The sequence below is a fragment of the Cydia strobilella genome, chromosome 24 (genome assembly GCF_947568885.1).
Source record: "Cydia strobilella chromosome 24, ilCydStro3.1, whole genome shotgun sequence".
Lineage (NCBI taxonomy): Eukaryota > Metazoa > Arthropoda > Insecta > Lepidoptera > Tortricidae > Cydia > Cydia strobilella.
Window position 1 is genome coordinate 3,263,699 of NC_086064.1, and position 12,414 is coordinate 3,276,112.

General features: G+C 42.8%; 1 protein-coding gene and 1 long non-coding RNA gene across 2 annotated transcripts in view; both read right to left on the reverse strand.

Moving 5' to 3' along the window:
• LOC134752208 (uncharacterized) overlaps positions 1 to 8,792 on the reverse strand; it is a 56,845-nt gene extending 48,053 nt beyond the window's left edge. The window contains exon 1 of the long non-coding RNA XR_010128742.1: positions 8,615 to 8,792. This is a non-coding gene — a long non-coding RNA (uncharacterized LOC134752208). The remainder of the gene's footprint in view (positions 1 to 8,614) is intronic.
• The window catches only part of LOC134752150 (pantothenate kinase 3), a 54,162-nt gene extending 41,941 nt beyond the window's left edge, over positions 1 to 12,221 (reverse strand). Inside the window, exon 1 of the mRNA XM_063687746.1 lies at positions 12,072 to 12,221. The gene's annotated coding sequence lies outside the window, so the exon portion shown is untranslated. The remainder of the gene's footprint in view (positions 1 to 12,071) is intronic.
• Between the last annotated feature and the right edge of the window lie 193 nt (positions 12,222 to 12,414).

Here is a 12,414-nt window from a genome sequence, read left to right on the forward strand (position 1 = left end):
GTGGTGTATGATTACCCCTGAAAATTCGCAACCTCGCGAAGGCCAAATACAATCTTTTCAGGGTTTAACATGTGACAAATACTGAATCTGTACTTACAGTAAGACAGGTACAATTGATTTTATATTTATTGTGAGAATACCAAACATGAAAGAATGGAATATAAATAAACTAAAGATTCACTATCACAACACACCTGGTTCAGAAATAGCTCGTAAAATACTGACTTGAGATCATTATCATTGACTGATCACGCGATATTAAGATAAACATGATGCGTCACTAACGCTGCGTCTTACGTAAGCGAACAACTCGCGAACGCGAAGCGAAGCGGCGCGGCGGGCCCACGGCGTTCGCGTTCGCAACGAGATCGCCTACGAAGGACACTTTTATAGGTATCAAAGGATTGATTCACCCCGCGCCGCATCGCTTCGCGTTCGCATGTTGTTCGCCTACTGTCAACCAAGTGCGAGTCGGACTCGCGCACGAAGGGTTCCGTACCATTACGCGAAAAACGGCAAAAAAATCACGTTGTATAGGAGCCCCACTTAAATATTTATTTTATTATGTTTTTAGTATTTGTTGTTATAGCGGCAACAAATTTACACCATCTGTGAAAATTTCAGCTGTCTACCTATCACGGTTCATGAGATACAGCCTGGTGACAGACAGACGGACAGCGGAGTCTAAGTAATAGGGTCCCGTTTTTACCCTTTGGGTACGGAACCCTAAAAAATGGAATATCCTGACATTAGTCTGAAGGGCATGTTTGCTGACGCGAGAGTCCCTGACTTCTTCGCCATTCTGCCTTCCGGGCGAGACTGCTCGCCTCTAACAATGAAATTCTGTCACTGGTAGCTAAAGACTACAGTGACGAATTTAACAAACATTGGCGAAAACTGCACCGGTCCGAGAACGGCCATCTTTAGTGCATAAGTTTGTACATGTTTTATTTCATTGTTTTAGGTTGTAAGTTTTAGTATTTTGTACTGTATTTTTTTGTTTATTTGTACACCTTTATATTAGATTGTAAAAATTGGGTTTCTTGCCTGCCAAATAAAGAATTTATTTATTTATTTATGTTCAGCTTTGGCTTTGTATTTTTTAGATTTCTTGTTGTAATTACTGTGGCAACACCAAAGTCACAGTTTGAATTTGAATCTTGCTCTGTCACAAGCTGTCAGAGCCAGTCTGTCATAAGCCTACTACCAGTTAACACTGTGTCGCGCCATTCCCGCTAATTTTCTCGCAATCTGTTAAAAGCACTACTGCTAATATTTAGACTACTTTTAAAATCAGTGCCGTAGCCGAAGTACGCCGTGCCCATCCGTGAAGTGGAGAATCCGAGGTCTAAGTTGGACGATCAAGGTAACGGTTCTAAGCTTACCTCTAGCTTGCGACAAGGGCAGCCCGGGACCAACACCAGGGTCTACAACGGAGGCCAACGGTTCAAGCCCACAACCCCGGATTGCAAGGTAACTTCGCCCTACACTATTTCGCACTTTAGTTTCACTTCATAGGTTAATTTTAGTATAGCACAACTTTCTTGCTCGACCGGCCCCTAAATATCATCCCTTATTGCCCCCCTTTACAGTCCATTCTCTCGCCAATGAACATTTTGGTCCTTCGAGCCGGATAATTTGAAAAGTGACCTTTGGTTTTTCGTTTGTCGTTGTGTGTTGCTTATTCAAATTCGCTTGGTCATACATATCGTCATATCATTTGTTTAATTGAAAAAGTTGAAGGTAGACTTCTAAAAAAGTCGAGGGTAAAGCAAGAAAGTTGTTGGTAGTGTAGTAGTGCTTTTACTAAACCATTCGTTCACTCGTGGTTAATACTGTCGGCAACATTGTCACAGCTGTCAAGTGTTGACGTTAGCTGTCAGTGTCACTATATACATATAGGTTCGGTACTTTGTTATTATTTTGCATTGCAATTAGTTTTTTTTTTTTTTCGCCGTTTTAGTGTGTTTATTTGCATTTAAAACAATATGAGTGTACATGGTGATAGTGATCCGGAGCCCGCGACCGTGGACATGTTCCGTGTCGCGCGAGGGTATGCTATTTTTCGTTTGGAAAACATCGAGAGTTCCGACTTAAAAGGTTATGATGAATCGGACATAAAAGATTTAGAAAAAGACTTTCACAATGCTCAGTTGAGGATCTTACGTCCGCTGAAACCTGAAAGACGTGTGGAAGAGTACGAAGTTACGAGGGAATTCGAAAGTAAGTTGAAATCGGTAAAATGTAGGTTGAGACAAATGGCCAAAAGTGAGATGAGTGACAAGTCGGATGTGAAACCTTTAACGCTTGAAAATAATTTAGCCAAGCTTCCTAAAATAGCGATTAAACCTTTTGATGGAAAACTGGAAAGTTGGGTGTCCTTCAAGGAGCTTTATGACTCCCTCATACATAGTCGGAGCACAATTAGTGACGTGGAAAAATTGCATTACCTATTGTCTAGCGTTCAGGGTTCCGCACATGATTTAATAAAATCTTTTCCTTTGTCGGGTGACAATTATAGTAGTGCTTATGAGACGCTGTCTAACTATTATGACAGGAAGAGGCAAATTGCTGTCATGTATTATGAAAAATTGCTTAACTGTGAGTCGGTCAAAAACAAAACAGATTTGGAAAGGGTTTTTAGAACTTTTAATGAAAATTTAAATATTTTGTCCAAATTTAACCTCCCCGATAAGAACTTTATGTTGTACTATTTGCTGTGGGGAAAGCTAGATGTTGCGACTCGGGAAGCATTTGAGTTACAACTCACTTCCAGCACCGAGGTTCCGAAGTTTGAAGAATTAAAAAGTTTTATCGAGAAGCGGAGCAGGGCGTTGGAGAACTCAAGTGTAAGTGTCAGGCCTCCATCTCAGAGTGTTAAACCGGTAACAAAAAATAAAATGGCTCTTGTTGTGTCGACTCCGGCAACACCGACCTGTGTTTGTTGTTCCGGTCAGCACAGTCTTGACAAATGTAGCAAGTTTATAAGTCTTGGCAACAATGGCCGCTTTAATTTTGTAAAGGAGAAGGGTCTGTGCATTCTATGCTTCTCAAGTGCACATAAAGTGAAGACTTGTCGGGCTTCTCGCTGTAGTGTGTGTCATCGCTCACACCACAATTTGTTACACTTCACCAAGAATGTTGAAGCACCCACGGGCACAGAGACTACAACTACACCACCTAGCGGTAGCACAAGCAGTAGTAGTAGTAGCACGGTTTTAACTGCTATGGCGGGAGAGAATACAGTCTTCTTCGCTACTGCCAAGGTGTTAATTCGGGACAGTTCTGGTGTCTTCCGCCCAGTGCGTGTGCTTTTGGATGGTGCTAGTGCATGCAATCTTATGTCAAAATCCTGTGCAGACATGCTAGGGTTTGAAACTTCTGGCCAACACACCGTGTTTGGCATTGGCAATTCGCCCTGTCAAACATTTGGCTCACTTTCATGTGAAATCAAGCCAATGGGTAATAAACCCTCTTCGCTGAGTACTAAACTCGAAGCTTTCGTTTTGTCGCCGGTGTGTGCCGACCAACCTCCACAACCTGTCGATTCGTCGGGGTGGTCGCACACCAAGAATTTATCGCTGGCTGATCCTGAGTTTGCCCGTCCGGCGCCGGTGGACTTGTTGCTTAATGCACAGGTCTTCGTTTCGTCGTTGTTGCCCGGTATACGGCGCGGGGAGCCTGGACAGCCTACTCTGTTGAAAACCATCTATGGATGGGTCGTTATGGGTGAGTGTGACGGGAGTCAGCTCACAACAAGCGCTCTCGTATCTTATCGCAACAATAATAAACATTGTTTTTTCGTGTCGAGTCCTTCGCAGATCTTGTCGCTCGATGACTCCATCAAGAAATTTTGGGAGTTAGAAAACGTTAGTTCTCCGACCAAACCTTTCGTCTCGGAGGAGGACCAACGCTGCGAGGACTACTTTCGTACAAACTATTATCGCAATAAGGAAGGCCGGTTCGTAGTTCCGTTACCATTTGTCGATCCCGCGAACAAACCTACCTTCCTCAATTCACGCGAAATCGCTTTCAAGCGGTTCACGTCGTTGGAACGCAAATTGAATTCCAACCCCGAGTTCAAAAGGGCGTATGTGGAATTTATGGCTGACTATGAGTCTCGCGGTCACTTGGAGGAAGTGGAACCTCCTTCCACAAGTGAAGGCCACTTCTATTACATACCTCACCATGGAATTCTGCGTGACTCCGTCACCACTCCTCTTCGCGTGGTTTTCGACGCAAGCGCTAAGGACGCTAACGAGGTGTCCTTGAACGCTACTCTTCTCGCTGGGCCCAAGCTTCAGACCAACATCTTCGACCTGCTCACACGCTTCCGCTGGCATGCTGTTGTCTTCACAGGTGACGTGAAACAGATGTACAGGCAGATCCTGGTCTCTGAAAAGGACGCAGAATTCCAGCGCATTTTGTGGCGGCCCTCTGCTGTCGGTCCTGTGCGCGACTACCGTCTCAAAACGGTAACCTACGGGGTTTCTGCTGCGCCATTCCAAGCGCTTCGTACAATGGCTCAACTGGCCAGTGATTCTGCAGCCGAATACCCAGGTGGTTCAACTGTTCTCGCTCGTGACATCTACGTCGACGACGTCGTCACCGGAGCGGACTCTGTCGAGCAGGCGCGTTTACTCCAGCTGGAACTTACAAACATATTGTCGTCGGGGGGTTTCCATCTGAGGAAGTGGACCTCTAATAGTAGTGAGTTCCTGGAGAGTCTTCCGTCTTCTGACCTGTACTCGGAAGATTTTAAAAATTTCGAAGAAATGACTGACATTTCTCTAAAGATTTTGGGCTTGCTATGGCAACCACAATCTGATTCCTTTCGCTTTCGTGTAGCATCTACTCCTAACGGTCGATGCACAAAACGCACCATTCTGTCGGAGATAGCTAGAATCTTCGATCCATTGGGTTTCCTCTCGCCTGTAACATTTCTCGCCAAGTATCTGATGCAGTTACTTTGGGTCTCGGGCGTTTCCTGGGATGGAGATGTCCCGGAAAGCATCAGTCTGGAATGGCAGGAATTTAAAACTCAACTCTCTTCGCTGAGTGCTGTAGCTGTGCCTCGCCGTTTGTTCGGGAAATTCGACGTGCTACATCTCCACGGATTTTGCGACGCGTCAGAACGCGGTTTCTGTGCCGTAATCTATTGCCGTACAGTAGCTGGGGAGGGTGACGTCGACGTCCAGCTGGTGTGTGCTAAGTCCAAGGTCGCGCCGTTACGTAAATTGTCCGTGCCGCGACTTGAATTGCTCGCAGCGGTTCTACTGTCGGACTTGATGGCTTCGGTCGTGGAGGCTTTGAAGCCTTTCCACTTGGTAGATAGAATCATCGCATGGTCGGACTCAAGTGTGACGTTAACCTGGATCAAGTCGTGTCCGTCCAGGTGGAAAACGTTTGTGGCCAACCGTGTGAGTCACATCCAAGACGTCATTCCTCCCGACTCCTGGCATCATGTTAGAACCACTGACAATCCAGCCGATTGCGGATCTCGAGGCTTGCTTCCCCAAGACTTGGTCAACCAAACGTGCTGGTGGAACGGACCTGGTTGGCTCCGGGACCCTTCCGAAAGCTGGCCCAAGTCAGCACTAGCGCCTGATAGGGATGTTCTTCAAGAAGAACAAAAGATTACGGTCCTTGTAGTGTCCAATGACAACGCCTTCATTGACAATTTATTGGAGAAGTTCTCGTCGTTAAGAACGATTCAACGTGTCTTAGCGTATTGTCGCCGCTTCGCGAACAACGCGAAGAACCAAAAGACGACCGCGAAGTTGTTACGCGGACCTTTGACACCTCTCGAAGTAAAGCAGTCACTGATGCTTCTTGTGCGCTCCGTGCAACAGCGCAGCTTCGCTCAGGAAATCGAAAAGATTGCGAACAACCATTCGAACTCTCTTCCAAAAGCGTTCCGGAAACTGTCCCCATTCACGGATGACGCGGGTCTCTTAAGGGTGGGCGGTCGCCTGTCGCGAGCTTCTCTCGACTTCGACGTGAAGCATCCGTTGCTTCTACCTCGCGACAATCGTCTGACCTTCCTTCTTGTCGACGACTATCATAGGCGGTTCATGCATCCAGGCATCCAAACGCTTCATAACTTGTTGTCACAACACTTCTGGATCATGTGTCCAAAACGGGCAATCTACGCAGTGGTATCAAAATGTATGAAGTGCTTTCGGGTGCGGCCACTGGGTGCCCCTGCGCCGTTCATGGGCGACCTGCCGTCCTATCGAATATCCCAACTTAAGGCTTTCTCGAGCGCAGCGGTCGATTTTGGCGGGCCTTTCGACATCGCTCTCGGGCGCGGACGCGGTAACAAGACGTACAAGGGCTATATTTGTGTCTTTGTCTGTACCGCAACCAAGGCCATTCACACCGAGCTTGTCACCGAGTTGTCCTCGGATGCTTTTCTCGCCGCACTTCGGCGTTTCGTCGCTCGTCGTGGTCGGTGCAGCCGGTTAGTGTCTGACCAAGGAAAAAATTTTGTCGGTGCGAACAACATCTTGCAACGTCTAGTGAAGGATGCTGCCGCACACCATACAATTGCCTTCGAATTCAACCCGCCAGGTAGCCCACATTTCTCAGGACTCGCTGAAGCTGGAATTAAGGCCGTGAAAACACATTTGGCGCGTGTCGTCGGGAACCAAAGGCTGACGTATGAGGAATTTTCGACGGTTTTAACCCAAGTTGAGGCTTTGCTCAACTCGAGGCCACTCACTCCTCTCAGCACTGACCCCAACGACCTGTCGGCTTTAACTCCGGGTCATTTCCTCACCACGGAACCCCTGTCGGTCGTACCTGAGGAAAACCTGTCAGACGTTCGGGTTAGCCCTCTCCAACGCTGGAAGCTGCTTCAGAAGATGCACCAGGACTTCTGGAACAAATGGTCGAAGGAGTACATGCATACTCTCCAGCAGCGGATGAAGTGGCACGACAGACAGCCCAACATCCAAGTTGGCGCACTCGTGCTCGTTGTGAACGAGCAGACGAGCCCAATGAAGTGGCCCCTGGGTCGCATCACCGATACACACCCCGGATCTGACGGGATATGTCGTGTGGTTACTGTGCGCACGGCCACAGGGTTGTACAAACGGCCTGTGGTCAAGCTGTGCCCACTGCCTGCGTAGCCGCTTTAGAGCGCTACCTTTGTGCTGTCCGTTTTTCGTTTAGTTTTAATATTATCGCACTACCTTTTTTGTTATTTTCTTATCTTTTTCGCTTAGTTAAAATACAATTGCATTTTGGTAGGCGGAATGTTCAGCTTTGGCTTTGTATTTTTTAGATTTCTTGTTGTAATTACTGTGGCAACACCAAAGTCACAGTTTGAATTTGAATCTTGCTCTGTCACAAGCTGTCAGAGCCAGTCTGTCATAAGCCTACTACCAGTTAACACTGTGTCGCGCCATTCCCGCTAATTTTCTCGCAATCTGTTAAAAGCACTACTGCTAATATTTAGACTACTTTTAAAATCAGTGCCGTAGCCGAAGTACGCCGTGCCCATCCGTGAAGTGGAGAATCCGAGGTCTAAGTTGGACGATCAAGGTAACGGTTCTAAGCTTACCTCTAGCTTGCGACAAGGGCAGCCCGGGACCAACACCAGGGTCTACAACGGAGGCCAACGGTTCAAGCCCACAACCCCGGATTGCAAGGTAACTTCGCCCTACACTATTTCGCACTTTAGTTTCACTTCATAGGTTAATTTTAGTATAGCACAACTTTCTTGCTCGACCGGCCCCTAAATCTCATCCCTTATTGCCCCCCTTTACAGTCCATTCTCTCGCCAATGAACAATTTATTATTATTTATTAGTATGGACATCAGCCTGAAAATCATGATCTATTTTAGACATCCGTATCTCGAAGATTCACTATCAAAATAACTCATAAATACTGACATGGGTTATCAATATTATCGTGATTGATCACGATATTATAATAAACAAGATGTCAGTACGAATTATTATTGTGCGTATAATAAATGAAACAGTACACAGTCGCCTTCATCAGATATATCGGAGCGGCCGACGTGCTCAAAAATATCTGATGCATGCAGTGTAAGGGTCTCTCTACATATGTCGAAATCGGCAAAAGCCGATAGAAAAAACCTTTATGTCTGCGCAATAAGAGTGAAAAAGTCGTCGGATCGGCTCGCATCGGCCGACGCCTGCCGACGCCTCTTTCGCTGTTATTGCGCAGACATAAAGGTTTCTCTATCGGCTTTTGCCGATTCCGCGTCGACATATGTAGGGAGACCAGAGTTTTGCCGTTCCCGGTAACATTTCCCATTTTGTATGAGGAATGTTACCGAGCGAGAAATTTTCCCATACAAAATGGGGAATGTTACCGGGAACGGCACAACTCTAAAGGCTCCGTCACACTCGCGCGTTTTGCGGGCGGGACGTGAGCGGACGCCGGCGCGACGGGAGCGCTCTCATCGCGCTCCGTTCACCCTCCGCCCGCAAACCCTAACGCCTCGACAACAGAAGCATGTTCAGATATTTGTGAGCGCCTTGGCCGCTCCGATTTATCTGATGGCGACTGTACCATACCAGTATAATACCACGACTCCTTTTTAATTAAATAAATCAATATTATAGTCCTACGGTAACCTCAATAAAGCTTGTGTTGTGGGTACTTAGACAACGATATATATAATTTATAAATACTTAAATACATAGAAACACCCATGACTCAGGAACAAATATCCGTGCTCATCACTGAATAAATGCCCTTACTAGGATTTGAACCCAGGACCATCAGCTTCACAGGCAGTCACTACCCACTAGGCCAGACCGGTCGTCGTCTAATTAACATTTAACCATCTATATAAATATGTAGTTATTCAATAAGTATTTTATCTTAAACTGAAAAAGATCTCCGAACGTCATTGCCTGGCAATACGAAAGGATATCCGCTTCGTGCCTTTGTTACAGACGTCATACTTAAGTATACAAGTTATTTTTATTCTTTAGCATTCACCGCCGATATGTGACTTCGTATATCGTAAGAATCTATTTCCTTTGCATTAGTTAAAGTCGGCATAATGGTGATAAGGGAGCCCGAGGGGAGTTAAAACCGATTAAGTTGAAATTTGGGATAGAGACAGTTTGATTTCCGGGGAAGAACATACACTACCGCTCATAACTATTTAGGCACTCGTAATTTTTTCCATACAATTGTATACAAAATCGACTTTCAGAATTATACCGCTAAGTCTCGTATATGATAATAAGAATACATATCTAAATTATGCGAATGGCTAGAAAACGTAACAGGAAAATAAACTACTGGAAAATAAAAAAATGGGAAAATATGCGAATGGTTAGAAAACGTAACAGGAAAATAAGCTACTGGAAAATAAAATTAATGGGGTATGCGAATGGTTAGCAACGCTTACGGGAAAGGAAGCTATTGAGAAAAAATAAAATGGTAAAAATTGCGAATGGCAAAAATCGCGATCTGGCAAAAACGATTTCCGGAAAAGAGAGTACACGCTTGGTGGCGTCCGGGAACGGCATATTCCTTTGCCGTCTGGCGTTCAAAGAGTTAAAGCTTCGTTAGAAAACTATAAGTAAAGAAAAAGTGGTAACTCCATACATCAGTTTTCTAACCAAAACGCAGTTCGTAGTCGACATCTAACGTCAAGTAGAGGAATTATCAGTATCAGTACAGCTACTTGACACCAGATGTCACAAGTGTCGCTACTGACGAAAAATGTACTACTAAAACAATTTACAAAAAAAGGTCAACTGGAAGAGATCCCTGAAAGGGATAAGTTCGCCTTTGTACAAATGATGTGTTTTTATTCTTGTTTTATGTTTCTTTTTGTACAATAAAGAATTTTACTACTACAACTAATAAGCAAAAGGAGTTCAAAATAGAGTTCCGGTTAATCCGGTTATAATTTTGGCTGAAAATTGTTGAGCATTAGAGTTTTCGTTCGTCGCGACATCTATTGTCAACTAGCAGTACTGATAAATTCCGCTACTTGACGCTAGATGTCGACCACAAAATAACTCGCGTTTTGGTAAGAAAACTGATGTATGGAGTTACTACTCTTTTCTTACTTATATTTCTCTATGCTGCGAACACAATATAATTGCCTGCTATGTGCTATTGCCTGTTAATTACTCACTAGCACTGGTACGATTTTTGCCTCCGAATAACCGGCCAAACCGGGCTATGGTCATATCCTTTAGTGCCTCCAATCAATTAATTAATAATCTTTGAGTAAATATCTGCTTCACATTATCACCAATACTCCCTTGCGATATAACATATACTAATCTATGATTGCGATAATAAACAATAATAAATATAATGACGCGATACCAGATTGTTATTTATCATGTATCTATTCTCTATTCGTATAGTAAGTAGGTATCATCGCTTTCTACATAATTATTGTCATTACCGGCTCTAACGCGATTAAATTTCATTATTTTACCTTTTTTCCGACGTTTCAGCTAGGTTGCACTAGCTGTGGTCACGGAAGACTGACGTCCCAGCAAAATGTCAATTGAGATTTTGAGAGATTCTTATTTGTCTACCCTGAACATTTATATAAACTAATGTCGGGTAGTTTAGTGTTGTTTACCAAAATCTCAAATTGGATTTAAGAAACAGTCACGGTCATATCGTACTCATTTATTATTAAAAAAAAAATTTTTTTTTTTAAATATACAGGTGTTTATAAGTAGGGGATAAACCAATATATATAACAATATTAAAACAATATAAACATTCCACTCTTTCGAATCTAGAACTGAGTCCACTCGAAACAGGTAAAAATCTGCACAATGCGCGCCTAATAAACGGAAATGTAGGTATTGTAGGTATAGTTCCGCAGGCCGAATCTTCGGCGGCCCAGATACCGAATATTCGGCCAATGGTCAGGCTGAACATACGGTATCTGGTATCGGCCAATCAACTATCCGTTGCATATCTACTTTCTAGGTTTAGTAAGTCGGTCCTTAAAAAGAGGCTAAAAACTTATAATAAATAAATAAAATGCCTTTTTATTCCATAACTACTAATAAAACATTTACAATCTTAAAAAAAAAAACACAATTAGTTATTCTGTGTAAAAACATACCTTTTAGAAAATGAATCATTCGGAAATTTTATTTACCTATTAGGTATTTGTGCGTGTTAGTTTTTAAATTATATATAAGGATTATTGTTTAAGCTGCTAATTGTTTTGTTTAGGTGCATGATTCTATTTTTTAATTGAGTGCTGCAATTGCCAACAAACTGGTTACAGTTTGGCGATGCATTAATTTCGATTGTAAGCATGTACCCTTTTGTAAATAAATTAAAAAAAATGTTACTATAGCCAAAAAAAATGTTAGTATATTTGCCATTTTTTTAATCAACCTGCTTTCGAAGTAACCCCAATGCACCTTACCTACAAAATGTAAACAAAATACATGGAACATTGTAGAAAAACATCAACAGTGTTCCAATGAACTCTACAATAGAATTCAATTATTTTGTTTTGAGACCTTGAAATGGATACCCTTTAAATTGGCTTTTAATTGCTCTGACCAATCAGTTAATTAATCATCGTGAAAAATAGAATGTAGAGCACCAGCATCATTAATTTAAATTATGGCTTAAAGGTCTTGTAACCAGGCCCTAAAATACAAAAAAAAAATGAAGGAAGGTTATAGGTTTTTTTTTTAAATGGAGTCATTTAAATACTATGAGGCAACAGCTTCGTGTTAGGTTCTATGAATGGAATCGTATTTATTCTGCAATCTATATTTTCATATCTAGAATGATCGTTACGTTGGAAAATAGTGTTTTTAAAGTACATATTCCAATAAGAATTCGGTTATAACGTAAAGTACCACTATCAAAATAAAGGTTAAAAGGTATCTACACGTCAAATACACAGTCCGAAGTACAGGGTCAAGCTATTGAGCTAATTTTTCCTCTCAAAAGAAACCGCAATCTTCAACATAACTGTTCCGAGCCGTAAAGTGGATCGCGACCTACTGGAATTCGCGACAAAAATTCCATCATAATATCAAGAAATATAGCTATCTAGTCATTGTTACTTACCCCTTATATAATCGAGATTGTCTCTGAAGCTCCAGAAACTTTATTACTGCAGTTATTGAAGAAGATAAGCAAAATTTAAAGCAATTTCGCGCAAATCGCGACGTGACAACGCTTGCCGAAGAAATGTAAACGTCACTCTGACAGGTCAAGTGCACACGGATAGTTTCCGCAGTGCACATAACATTTTTTCACATCACGTTAGTTCTACTAAGAGATGATTATTATATTATAAGTATATAGAAAATTATTTGTGTTCTTATAAAAACTATTATATTATGTATGTACTTGTTAAGTGTGTACAGCAATTTATAAAACATTGCGTAAAATTATTAAAAAATACAGC